The sequence below is a fragment of the Hyperoodon ampullatus genome (genome assembly GCF_949752795.1).
Source record: "Hyperoodon ampullatus genome assembly, chromosome: 3".
Classification (NCBI taxonomy): Eukaryota; Metazoa; Chordata; class Mammalia; order Artiodactyla; family Ziphiidae; genus Hyperoodon; species Hyperoodon ampullatus.
In genome coordinates, this window is record NC_136916.1 from 12,509,092 (window position 1) to 12,523,003 (window position 13,912).

Below are 13,912 nucleotides of genomic sequence, written 5' to 3' on the forward strand. Positions count from 1 at the left end.
ATTGTTCTCAGTGCTTTGTGTCTAATGTCTCATTTAATACTCATAAAAACTTTGTGAGATATATATTGTTATTATTTCTGTTACACTAATGACCAAAAAAACTGAGGCACAGAGAGGTTATGTGATTGCCCAAAGGCCACACAGCTTCTAAGTGGAGGAATTGGGATTCAAGCAGTCTGTGTCTTGAGCCCATGATCCTAACCTGTATGCAAGCTATGTATTTAAATGGATGAATCAGTGAATAGAGAGGCAGATTCAATGAACTATTTATCCTGTAAAAAATTTATTGTTGGGCTTCCCTGGTGGCGCAGTGGTTGAGAGTCAGCCTGCCGATGCAGGGGACACGGGTTCGTGCCCCGGTCTGGGAGGATCCCACATGCCGCGGAGTGGCTGGGCCCACGAGCCATGGCTGCTGAGCCTGCGCGTCCGGAGGCTGTGCTCCGCAACGGGAGAGGCCACAGCAGTGAGAGGCCTGCGTACCGCTAAAAAAAAAAAAAAAATTTATTGTCCATCTATTTTTCTAGGCATTTGGTATAAGGTACAGATGAAACAATTCACTTCTCTCATGTAGCTTATATTAGTGTGTACAGGCACATGTGTGTGCTTGCACATGAGATAAACAATCAACAAGTGAATATATACTATGTCAGGTGGTGATAAGTGCTATGATAAAAAATGAAGCAAAAGAGGGAAACGGAGAATAAAGACAAGTTTCTGCCAGCGTGGTCAGGGAAGGCTTTTTTAGAAGTGCTATTTCCAACAGCTGAGGATTGAAGTCAAAGAGAAGTTATAGAGATGATTGAGAAATAAATGATTCCAGTAAAAGGATCTGAGCAGATAAAATTCAAGGCAAGTATTTATTAAAGCTTCGTACAAGCCCAGGGCTGGAGAAGGCAGCAAAATATCCTGGGAGGTCATTTTACACAGCATAGTGGTGGTGGTTTTAAATTCCAGGGTAATGGAGATAAGTCAGCCCTGAAGTATCCCTGCTCTGTCTTTGGCTGGTTTGCTGGGGTGCCGCCTGCTGCATGGTCCTGGCAGGCTCCAGGGGAGAGGCAGCACCAACCAAAATATACAACGGCACCATCTAAATGCACCTCTGATTCATTGAACCAAATAAAAATCGAATATAATCTTCTATGCATCCACAGATCAGCCCATGTACTTGCTTTCCTGGGACTTTGCAAGGGAAATGTGTTTTTTTAAATGTCTGGGGCTGAGGTCCACTGAAGGATCCATGCATGTCCCTCAGATGTTTTGTTGATGCCCAGGTGGTAGGTTGAGCACTTAGACCACCTGACTCAATGTTGTCTAAGAGGAAAGTCTTGAGAACATGACAGCTAATTGGAACTTTTGTTACTAAATCTTTGTGAGAAAATGCATTGAGAGACATCCACAGAGCACAGTGTTGGTGAAAACAATTAGATGTTTTGATTCCTAAAGCAAAGGAGTTCTTTTTTAAGAAAAAAAAATCAAGTAGGTGTTGAGTGGCCTCTACTATCACTGGAGTTTCTAAACGAGGCTGAAATTCACCCACTGGTGCTTTGGATCTTTTTACTATAATCACTTCTCTCCACGCCTGGCCGTTTTTTGCTTTCCCTTCCTCCCTTCCTCCCTTCCTCCCTCCCTCTCTCCCTCTTTCTTTCTTTCCTTTCTTTCTTTCTTTTTCTTTCTTTCTTTCCCTTCCTTCTTTCTCTTTCTTTTCCTTCCTTCCTTCCTTTCCTTCCTCTCTCTCTCTCTTTCTCTCTTTCTTTCTTTTCTTTTCTTTTCTAATTCATTCAATAGTGGTACACAAACCAGCAAAGCCACATCCAGGACAGCTGGTTAACTGATACACCTTGAGGTTTTTGAAAACAAAAGAGCTGAACATTTCCTTTGTGCCAAAGGAGAGGAAGTAGAGATAGGCTAAGATGCTGCACTTCATTAAGAAACCCATTTAGTCAGAATGATTTCCTGACTGAGGAGGTAAATTACCCGTTCAGTCCTTCCTCTACTGATCTGCCCAAAGGCCAATAAAATATAGATTCTGTCTCAGAAAACTGAGACGTAAATAAAAGTTCGTTAAACTAACATTTCATTAGCAATGCAGCAGAAACGTCCATAACCACTACGTCTGAGAAGGCATCATCATCTGTCTCCCTGTCTTTGAGGTGATACTACTCACAACTCTTGTAAAGTTTAGATAAACCCCCAGATGTTGCTGTTGGTATTATTGAAGGTTAGTTCTTCTTCTTTATTTTAAAATCCTACCCATTCTTCCAGGTTCTTTTTATTTTTTATTGTTTTGGCCCTGCAGTTTGCGGGATCTTAGTTTCCTGACCAGGGATAGAACCTGGGGCCCTGGCAGTGAAAGCCTGGAATCCTAACCACTAGGCCACAAGGGAATTCCAAATGAAACAGTTTTCTGTTTTTGTTTTTGTTTTTAAATTTAGTTTCCATACATTACCATGTGGTTTTTTTAAAATAAATTTTTATTTATTTATTTTTGGTTGCATTGGGTCTTCATTGCTGTGCATGGGCCTCTCACCTCGGTGGTCTCTCTTGTTGCGGAGCACGGGTCCAGGCGCGCCGGCTTCAGTAGTTGTGGCACGAGGGCTCAGCAGTTGTGGTGCACAGGCTCCAGAGCACAGGCTCAGCAGTTGTGGTGCACGGGCCCAGTTGCTCTGCAGCATGTGGGATCCACCCGGACCAGGGCTCGAACCTGCGTCCCCTTCCCTGTCAGGTGGACTCCCAGCCACTGTGCCACCAGGGAAGACCCCAGTGAAAGAGTTTTGAGCACCTTCTATGTGCCACATGCAATGCCTGCACCACCTACACAAAGATAAATAAGGCCCTTTTCTGGAGATGATTATAATCTATGGGACAGAGATACACATACACAACTAAGAACACGCAAGTTGGTGTGCCATAGCCAGGGCCAGGCACTTTCTCAGGAACACAGTGTATCTGGAGCCTTTGTTCATGCTGTTTCCAGAACTGATTCTCTTTTCCTCTCCACCTATCCAGACTGTATTCAGCTTCCATTCCTGGGTCCACGTCAAGCTTTTCTATGAAGAGTTCACTGAGTCTTCTTCCTTCAGTTTTTTCCCTCTTTCTTTCTTAGCATTTCGTTTTCTTCACATTTCCTACATCATTTGGAGTTTTCACTGTACAAAACAGCAGTTTATTGTAGACTGTTTTACAGGAATGCGTATCATTTTACATGTATTAGTTTTGTCTTCTTCATCAATGTGTAAGTTTCCAGAAGACCAGACGTCTCCTCTGTATTCTGTGCCAAACTTAATGTTAAAAGTACAGCTAAGTATTTATTGTGGGGTTGGGTCTGCCGTTCTCATTTGGCTACCTTTGCTTCTGAAATCCTGATTGCTAAGTTCTCCCATAGTTCAAGCGGGATCCATTTATTTCACAACTGTAATTTGTTTTGTCACATCTAGATTCAATGAGTTGAAGGCAATGAGTTGCCTTAAATTTCTAGGCCAGATGTGATATTTCAAATCTAATAGTGTTCTTACGTAACACCTAATACATGCTATTCGGGACATGCATTTTTTTACTTTCTTTTTTATTAGTGTAATAAATATTAAGTGTCTCTGCTTATAGGCCAGGCATGTTTTGTTGTGAAAGAAAAGGGCGTATGTGGTCAGAAGTAAATGAGTCACAACTAGAAACGAGCTCCACTATTGTCTTTACTTCTTTCATCCCTTATGCTTCAAAGCTCCTTTGCAGTGAATTCTGGGACTGGGTTTCTCATGTCAGCCGTTTCCTGGGTTAAACTCCTAACCCACTTTCCCCTCAGGGCCTCCTCTTCAGCTGTGACTAAACGTTCAGTATTTCATCTCCTAGATACTCACTGATGTGATCCTAAGCCAATCGTTCCATTCAGTTGAACATTCTCTGAGCTCAGTTCTCTCATATGAAAAAGGAATGTTATTGCACACCGTTGAATTAATAATGTAAATGAGGGACTTCCCTGGTGGTCCAGTGGTAAAGGCAGGAGACGCAGGTTCGATCCCTGGTTGGGGAACTAAGGTCCCAGAGGCTGCAGGGCAACTAAGCCCGGGTGACACAACCACTGAGCTCGGGCACCTCAACTTAGAGAGCCCACGGTGCCACAAACTACAGAACCCATGCACTCTGGAACATACGTGCCACAACCAGAGAGAAGCTGGTGCGCTGCAGCAAAAGATCCTGCGTGCCTCAATGAAGATCCGGCAAGCCGCAGCTAAGAACCAACGTAGCCAAAAATAAAATAAATAAATAAATAATAAATCTTCCAAAAAAAAAAAAAAGTAATGTAAATGAGAGATTTCTTGCTCCCCAGCCATCTTGGCAGCTGCTTGAAAAAGTCACTGGAGTTGATCAACTCTAGGCTCCAACTCGTTATGAAAAGTGGAAAGTATGCGCTGGGGTACAAGCAGACTCTGAAAATGATCAGACAAGGCAAAGCGAAACCGGTCAGCCTCACCAACGACTGCCCAGCCTTGAGGAAATCTGAAATAGAGTATTATGCCATGTTGCCAAAACTGGTGCCCATCACCACACTAGCAATAATATTGAACTGGGCACAGCGTGTGGAAAATACTACAGAGTATGCACACTGGTTATCATTGATCCAGGTGATTCTGTTATCATTAGAAGCATGCCAGAACAGACTGGTGAAAAGTAAATCATGCACAATTTTTCTTTAATAAAACTGGCCAAAGCTTGTTTTTTTAAAAGAATAATAATAATAATAAAGTAAATGAGAGAAGCATTTTCTGGACCTTCAGGACCTGTGCAAACATCAGATATTACCATCATCACCATCATCACCTTCATCATTGTTATTATCTCCATCACTACCTTGTTTGCAAAGTTACTTAAGAAGGGTGATGTGATGGAAGGAATCCTGGTAGATATTACTAGTGCTCCCCAGCATCAGCTCCTCTCTACCTCCTGAGCACTTGGAAGAAAAGACTTTTCAGTTGCCTTTGCAATTGGTGGAGCCCCGTGACTCTCTCTGATCAATGGAGTGGGTGGAAGGGGTCAATGTATTTAATAACTGGTGCCTGACACTTTCTCCTTTTTCTTGGTAAAGTAACTCAAGAGGCCTTATGTTCCAGATAGACAGAGCTTCTATCAGCCGGATCCCTAAGTGGCTGTGTGCAGCAGAACTTCCTGCCAACACTGTGGGACTTGTAGTGTGAATAAGGAATTAACTTTTGTTGTACTGAGTCACTGAGATTTAGGATTGGTTGCTGCTGTAGCATATGACAGCCTAATACACTGATACACTGTGACAGACCAATGGATAAAGAAATCCTGGATGTAGCTGTGGCCTAACTACCTGTATGTCCTTGACTGAGAGGACTAACGTATACCAGCTCTAAGGTCCCTTCAGCTCTGAAATCTCTGACATTTCCACACCGCAAAGCAATCCCATGCCAATGACAGAGAAATGTTACATATCATTTAAGGAATAAAATGAAGTTTCAGCTTATAGAAAATCATCTCAGAGAATGAATCCAGCTAGAATAACTTGTAGAATTGGGACAATATTTTTTAACTGTTTTATACACACACCGGCCTTTTAAAGAGAGTGTGTTAAAATAGTTGCATTAAGGAGAATCAGTGACTCGTGGTCATTATTATGAACCTTAGTTATTTTACAGTGATGGCCTCAGGGCCAGTGATGAGTATAAGTCTCCTTACTACTCACAGTGGCCTAAGCCTCCCATGTGATCTGAATTTTTGTTATGAATTTTTTAGTCTTTTTTGTGCCAGCCATTACCTTTCATTGCTGTCAATGTCCTGATCATTTTCAGCAGCTCGTCCCTCAACTTTTATTGGCTGTAGAGGTAGAAAGCAGATATCAGACTGTTAGAATTGTACATGATGGTTAGGATATATAGGGTCTGAGTAAGAGGTTAAGAAGCTTTCCTAGGAGTAAAGCAAATAGGTCCTCAACATGAACTTTGTAGCTTCTAAGGATACACATCTTTCTGCTTCATTTCTTATTCTCATTGATACTGCACAAAGGTGAATTTTCCCAGTAACTGGGGTCTGGTAGACAGTGTGCTAATTGTATTTGATTCTCTACAAATTCTCTACAAGCCCTAGCAACATAGATTCATAATTAAGTTGCTGATATGGGCCTGACAGCTTTAGAGAGAATTCTCGGGCCACTTGCCAAAACTAACATCATGGGAAGAACTAAATAATTTGTTTCTCATGACAATTTGGTGAAGCAATATAGCATAACAATTAAGTGTGTAGGCTCTGGAGTGTGACCGTCAGTGCTCAGAGCCCAAGTGCACAGAGCTTACCCTTGCAAGCCAAGGTGAACTTGGGCAAGAAAATCCACTTCTTGGTGTCTCCATTTCTCCTTTTTACATTGTGAGTAATCAACTAAATGAGTAGTGTGTTGAGTGCTTAGAAAAGTTCCTGGCATTGTCAGCACTCAGTAGATGTTAGACTTGTAATAATTATTTTTCTCGGTCCTTTTAGTATACTTACTGTATTGGTCAGGGTTCTCCAGAGAAACAGAAACAATGGGATATAAGTGATATAGAGAAAGATTATTATGAAGGATTGGCTCACGTGACTATGGAAGCTGAGAAGTCCCACAATCCACTGTAGATTGAGGAGGACCAAACTGGAGGACCAAGAAGGCTGGTGATATAGTTCTGTACCAAACCTGGAGGCCCGAGAACTGGGAGCCGACGGAGTTAAGTGCCAGCCTAAGTCCGGGGGCCTGAGAGCCAAGAGCATCCATGTCTGAGGACAAGAGAAGATAGATGTCCAAGCTCAAGCAGAGAGCAAATTCACCCTTCCTCCACCTTTTTGTTCTATACAGTTCCTCAACAGATGGGATAATGCCTGCCCACCTTGGTGAGGGGGATCTTTACTCTGTCTACCCATTCAAATGCTAAGCTCTTTAGGAGGCACCCTCACAGACACACCCAGAAATAATGTTTTACCAGCTCTCTGGGCATCCCTTAGCCCAGTCAAGTTGATATAAAATTAACCATGATATTTACAATTAGCAACATTAAGTGCTACAAAGAATATAATGGTATCCTCTGATTAATTTGTTAATTTTTCATCGGTCACTCTGTTAGGGTTCTCCAGAGAAATAGAACCAATAGGATGATTATATTTAATATAGTATATAGATAGATTTATTTTAGGAAATTGACTCACATGACTATGGAGACTGGCAAATCCAAAATCTGCAGGGTGGACAAGCAGGCTATAGACCCAGAGGAGAGCTGATGCTACTGTTCTGCTTTGAAGATCATCAGGCTGAAGACTTTGAAATTGCTCAATTTGTATTTTTTTTCTACCACTTTTCCAAGATAGGGTTTGAAGCTGAAGGACAATGATGGATGCCTAAAATTGCAGTTACAGGACGTTAATGAGTTGGGCTGACTGCCCAGGCAAAGGCTGACTTGCAGGTTTGTTGTGGGGAAAGTCTTGCCTCTGAGTCTAGCCCTTGTGAAGGCGAGTCTAAATCCTGTATTTTATCAGTTCGTTAGGTCAGGCTACAGAGGAATACTCACACTAACCAAAATCACATTTTTGCTGTTTACACCAAGTCTTTCTTGGAAATCTATGTACCTGTGAGTCTGGATTAGTTATTGGCAAGCTGCCTTGTGACACTGGAGAAAGAACAGAGAACTAGAAGGTACTATGCGGGTACTTTATCCAAGTTATGGAAAAGCCTGATGAGTGTTCCACATCTCATGAGACTAGATTCCTCTATGATGTGATGAAATGGAGCGCCCTGAACAGATTTCTGTCTGATAAATTCTTACTATACCTTCTTTCACTGATTCTAAGATTCACATTTTTAACACCTTTGGATAGATTGCATGAAATACAGTAACTGCTTTTTTTTGCTCTCCATTCAGACTTCTACATTTCCTGAACGACCTCACTATATATTACAGTGGACATGTTACAGATGCCCTATGTCCCAGGCATGAAGATCCACTCTGGTCACATGACCAGACTTGGAGATTTCCCAAATTCCCTTCAGCCCCAGGTTCATAAATCTTCTCTCAAATGAACTCACTTCTTTTTTTTTTTTTTTTAATTTATTTAATTAATTTATTTTTGACTGTGTCGGGTCTTCGTTGCGGTGCACGGGCTTCTCATTGCGGTGACTTCTCTTGCTGTGGAGCACGGGCTCTAGGCGCCCGGGCTTCAGTAGTTGTGGCGTGTGGGCTCGGTAGTTGTGGCTTGCGGGCTCTAGAGCGTAGGCTCAGTAGTTGTGGCGCACGGGCTTAGTTGCTCCGTGGCATGTGGGATCTTCCTGGACCAGGGATCGAACCCATGTCCCCTGCACTGGCAGGCGGATTCTTAACCACTGAGCCACCAGGGAAGCCCCTGGACTCACTTTTTTTTTTTTTTTTTTTGCCCATGCCATCTGGCTTGGGGGAATCTTAGTTCCCTGACCAGGGATGGAACCTGTGCCCTCTGCAGTGGAAGCGGGGAGTCCTAACCACTGGACCCCCAGGGAATCCCCATCTCAGATAGACTGACTTCTGCAGATGGCTAAACTCTACCATTTTTTTTCACATTTTTATTGATTTCCCTTGTAAACTTAGATTTAAATAGAGGATACCCTTTACTACAGCAGTCAAGGGCATTTGGCAGTAAAATCTAAGCTCCATATCAAAGTTACTCCTGTCCAGACTCCCGATCTTGCTTCTCATCTTGGTTTTCAGCTTTAGCCAGACAACAAACACTTACTGATGGATTTTTATAAGAGTGGACATGGGGTTTCCCTGGTGGTGCAGTGGTTGAGAGTCCGCCTGCCGATGCAGGGGACACGGGTTCGTGCCCCAGTCCGTGAGGATCCCACATGCCACGGAGAGGCTAGGCCCGTGAACCATGGCGGCTGAGCCTGCGCGTCCAGAGCCTGTGCTCCGCAACGGGAGACACCACAACAGTGAGAGGCCCGCGTACCGCAAAAAAAAAAAAAAAAAAAAAAAAGAGTGGACATGTTATCTCATGGCAGGAAAATTTAAGACATTAAAATGATCTAGTCTCAGGAGTTTTTCCATGAAGGATTTAGTAGCATAATATTGTCCTGGCTAAGGGCCTTGCTATTTCTTGTTACAACTCTTTATTTAAGAACTTTGGTTCTGGATGAAGCATGACATAAAACAAGTTTACATAACAGAGCCTGTACCACATAATCTTAGATTACAGCTGATGATAAAAGAAAAATAAGCACTTTACGCAGGATGATGCTCTAGAAAGAATTTAAATTACAAACCGACACTGAAACCCTCTTGGCTTTTACTTTTACTAGACTCTAGAACTGATAATATCCAATTGCAATATATAAATTTCTATGTTTAGGGCCAGCACTTGACTCAATCAAATCCGCATGCTATTTCATCTGAGATGTTCACACTTTTAATAATTGGTAGGTGATATTTTCATATAAGGACACATTATATTTATACATGTTTCAGAGAAGCACTTGAAAATTTAAAATTGGGGCCTTAGTCCTATTAATTTAGCAAGTAAAAATTATTTTCGCTTATGAAATATCCAACATTTTTAAAATGGAAAACTTAAAATAGTACATTCCTCGGCTGTGGTTTAGAAGGAAGGAACACACTCTTTGAAGTCCTGGTTAGCATTCTACTTGCAGTGTGTTTTATGTGCTGCCTGCTTTTCTTGCTTTATGGATTATTTCCAACCACCCCAAGACAGGTTGATTATCTAGTTTATACTGGTGAGAAAAGAGAGGCTCAGAGATGTTAAAACAAAAACAAAAACCTTGCCCAATGTACTAAAACAAGTTTCAGAGCTATTTTTTTTTAATGTTTAATCCACAGCTCACAAGCTTTCCATTAACAACCATCAATGAACTCAACATGTGATACCAAAGGCCTGCATTTAGTATAATAAATTCTCTGACAGTGACAGTATTGGAGGCGGGAATATGATCTGAAATGAACAATTTTATAAGGCAGAACACCTGAGAGATAAATGTAGGTAACTGATAAGAAGTGTTATGTAGTTCATAGTTTCAAAAAACAATCATCATCATAACTTGGTCTCCTAGACACTGAAATCTGAAGCTCCTTGATATGCTATATAGCATGGGCAAACAAAGAGGTTTTGTTCAGTACATGTTTTTGTGGGATGGTGTAACTATGCAGTCCCTATAGGTCAACAAACACTGCACAGAACCGAGCAATGACTCATGAAATCTACTGTGAGATCTCCCTCCTCAGTTTCAAAATATTCATTTAGCATTGCATTAGTGAAACAGCCAACAGCTTGTCAGTCTTTTCGCTATCTTGGCCTGGTTCAAAATGGATCAGGCTTTTTAACTTGGAATTTTACTCATTTAAAAAATTTCATATGCATTGTGGTAAGATAAAAATTCACTTAAGACAATTTAATTTATACATATATTACACTTACATATACATATATTTTTTAAATACTCTTTTCACTATATAGTAAAAATTTCCTATGTAGACTTAGAAGTTAGATTTTGAAAATAAAAACCACCGTAGAGTAAAAATAGCTCTTTTTCTCCTTTCTTCAACTTCCCGAAGGAAAAATGAATCTTCACGGAAGACTGTGTTGACACTGGTTATGAATTTTGTTTGGCATTTGGGACTTTTCATCTTTGTCTTTAAATATAAGAGTAGTGATAATGCTACAGTGATTTATTCTTTGTATGTTGAGCATCCAATACCAAATTAACTTTTTATATAATTATTATGAGAGAGAAGAAAATATTTTGTTTTCCTGTAGACAACAGATTGAAATGCTTAGTTCTAAATTGAAATTACTTACTTCCAAAACCAGGCAATGACATATTGATGATATCAGAATAGATGTTTGCCATCATTGTCAATGAATGGTACATCATTTAAAATAAAGGATTAGCAACAGTTTCACTATAAGGAACTTATTGTAGAAGCAGTAAAAATGAATTCCACACAACACGGTATAGCTTAAAACGATGCGTTAGTTCTGACCTTTTATATTAAATAGGAATGTAAACCTGATTAATCTCTGCAAAAAAATTTTTGTCCACGAACACTTACGTTTGTGGCCAACTGGCAGGTATAGGCAATTCATCAGGCTGCCTGCTTCCCTCTTATTATGGGATTGCTCTGAGATCCCAAGGCTCATCATGCAAAAGGCATCGCTATTAGATGGGTGCACTATTTTTCATCCTCCCGGAAGATGACCTTTAGCCTACGGAGGAAGGTCAGGAAAGCGAGGGCCGTCGAGCTTCCATCTAATGTCGCGAGGAGAGGGGTGATGACGTAGGAAGGCAGCTTAGGCATCCACGCCCCCGAAGTGCGCGGGCCTCGCAGGAGGCTGAGCTCAGAGCTTTAGCACAGGAGAAGGCGCGGAGAGTTCGGGGCGTGGTGGGCTGCCGCAGGGTTATCTACAGGAGTCCAGCTCTCCTGGGGACATGGCCTGGCCCGTGCGCACCGAGAACAGGAAGCCGTGAGCCAGGCGGGCAGTGGAAGCGGCAGCGGGTCGACTCCCGGGCAGTCTCCAGGCCGCCCGCCGCGCCCGCGCCCTCAGGATTCCCGCGCTCTGCCGGTTCCCCGGGAGTCGCCATGGCAACGGACGACGGGTCCTGGACTCGGCGGGAGGCGCCCGGCCCAGCTGCCACCACCGCGGCTCCGATGGAGAGCTGTGCCGACGCGCCCGAGACCGAGGAGTGCTGGAAGATCATCGAGAACCTCGAGTCCACTATTGAACAATTCCGGTTCAGACCCAGGTGACTGGCGCGAGCTGCGGCGCCCCGGCCCGCGCTCCCTGCCCCTCCCCAGGTCAACATGGCACCCCGCGCCCCTTCCCGCGCTCCACCGCTCCCCGGGCTCCGGGCTCCAGGCCACAGGGCTGCTGTTTTGATTTCTAAAATGTACTACTGTACACTAAGCACGGACTCTGGAGCCAGACTGCCTGGGTTCGAATCCTAATGACACGATACAGGGCCCAAGAGTTGGGCGAGTTAGCTAACGTCTATGTGCCTCGTTATCTCATCGGGGAAGCAGCCGCGATGGTGATGGTGGCGCATAGTGCCTCCTTAATAGTTCATAGCGAACCTCCAGTGAGTTAATCTGAGGAAAGTGTTTGCAAGAATGCCATACATATAGCGTACATAGTACCACAGAAGTGTTTGCCAATATAACTATCTGTTATTGACCCTTTTCTATAGTTTTTCCATCTCATAATTCTTCTTTGTCCCCTCTGCTCCAGTTTTATTTGGATAATGTAGAGCTGATGTTTCTTGGGGAAAAAAAAAAAAAGGTACTTTTCTTTCTAAAAACCTTTCGAAATCCGTAAGTGGCCTGCACGAGGTTAGCTGCTGTGGAGGTCCTAAGACAAGGGCCTCGTGGTGCCCGGTGGGCGGGCTGAGAGGCAAGCCCCGCCCACTGAGGCCGCTCCCGAGTGGGAAGAAGGGACCAGAGCCCAGTGGTGGGGACCGACGCAGTGAAATGGTGCCGCCAGACCAGCTGCCCCCGCTCAACTGTATTAAGTGGGTGCGTTTGTTAAAAGGGATCAGAACCTGGTTGATTGGTGGTTGTGAAAACACATATTGGCAGCAGCGGATGGTAAGCTCGGTGGGCCCAGTGTCTCACCTGTTCTAGTGGTCGACTGAGAGCAATGACTCCCTGCCTTGGGTTCCGCAGCATTCCGTGGTGGGGAACTTCTCCAGCAAAACGCGCTGGCGGTGCTCAGCGGCCAGACTGACAGTGTCAGGGGCTCAGTTTGTGCTTGTTGGGTGAACAAAGGAACCACTGATGCCCGTGTGAGTTTCTCTTCACCTGTAGTGCTGGGGTGGGGCGGGGGGAAACTGTGCTGGTGCTCAGGTGTCTGGTGTGAGCGGGAGAGGCTCGGTACTGACTGCAGTCCCGGAATGAGGGAAGAATCAGCCCATGAGGAAGCAGCAGTCCACAAACCAACATAAGCCCGTCCTTTGTGAAGTTTAGTTCTAGTCAGGAAACCAGCGATAAACAAGCAGACTCTATAATAAATAAGTTAAGTGGTGGTGAGTGCTAAGGGGGAAACAGAGCCGAAGAAATAGCGTGTGGAGTGGGGAAGGAGGTTGTAATTTTAGATACTGTGGTCAAGGAAGGCTTCTTGGAGATGACTTTGGGGGGAAGACCTGCAGGCTGGAGGGGGAGCCCTCTCAGGAAACAGTTCCAGGCAAGACAGGAAGCCGAAGAGAGTGGGCGTGTGTGTCACCAGGAGGCTGGAGCAGTGCGGGAGGAGGGAGCAGTGGGGGAGGAGAGAGCAGTGGAGATGAGGTCAGAGGTAAGGGGATGGTGCCGGATGGCCTGGGACCTAGATCCTTGTAAGGACTTCAGCGTTGACCTTGAATGAGGTGGTCAGATGTGTTTTTTCAACACTGCCAAGCAATTCTCCCATTCTCAGCAGACACTGACTGGGTGTGTCCTGTAGTTTGCTTATTTATTTATTTTTAATTGAAGTATAGTTGCTGTACAATATTATGTAAGTTACAGGTGTACAATATAGTGATTCACAATTTTTAAATGTTATACTCTTCTTACAGTTCTTATAAAATATTGGCTATATTCCCCATGTTGTTCATGATATCCTGTAGCTTACTTAATAGTTTGGACCTCTTAATCCCCTACCCCTGTGTTGCCCCTCCCTCTTTCCCTCTCCCTACTGGTAACCACTATTTTGTTCTTGTGTCCTGTAGTTTAACTGGAGATAGTGTCAGATTCCATACGTTAAGGGCTCAGTCCCACAAGACTGCCCCTGTCCTCCCTCTTCAGAGGCCAATTGCAAGTCCAGGTTGTCACCTGTGCTTCTGACAACCAGCTATAACTCAGAGGTTCCTCAAGTTCAGTTGATTTGCTAGAGTGGCTCACAGGACTCAAGAATCCAGTTTACCTACTCG

General features: G+C 43.6%; 1 long non-coding RNA gene and 1 pseudogene across 2 annotated transcripts; one reads left to right on the forward strand and one right to left on the reverse strand.

Annotated features, from left to right (window-relative positions):
• Window positions 1-380: 380 nt before the first annotated feature.
• On the reverse strand, window positions 381-11,205 carry LOC307050927. The gene is made up of 3 exons (XR_013810813.1): window positions 11,067-11,205; window positions 5,771-5,829; window positions 381-482 (listed from the first exon to the last, which is right to left on the reverse strand). It is a non-coding gene; the product is annotated as an uncharacterized lncRNA (long non-coding RNA).
• Window positions 4,299-4,711, forward strand: LOC307050819 (large ribosomal subunit protein eL30-like; annotated as a pseudogene). The gene has a single exon. The product of its transcript is annotated as a large ribosomal subunit protein eL30-like (transcript).
• Window positions 11,206-13,912: the final 2,707 nt, after the last annotated feature.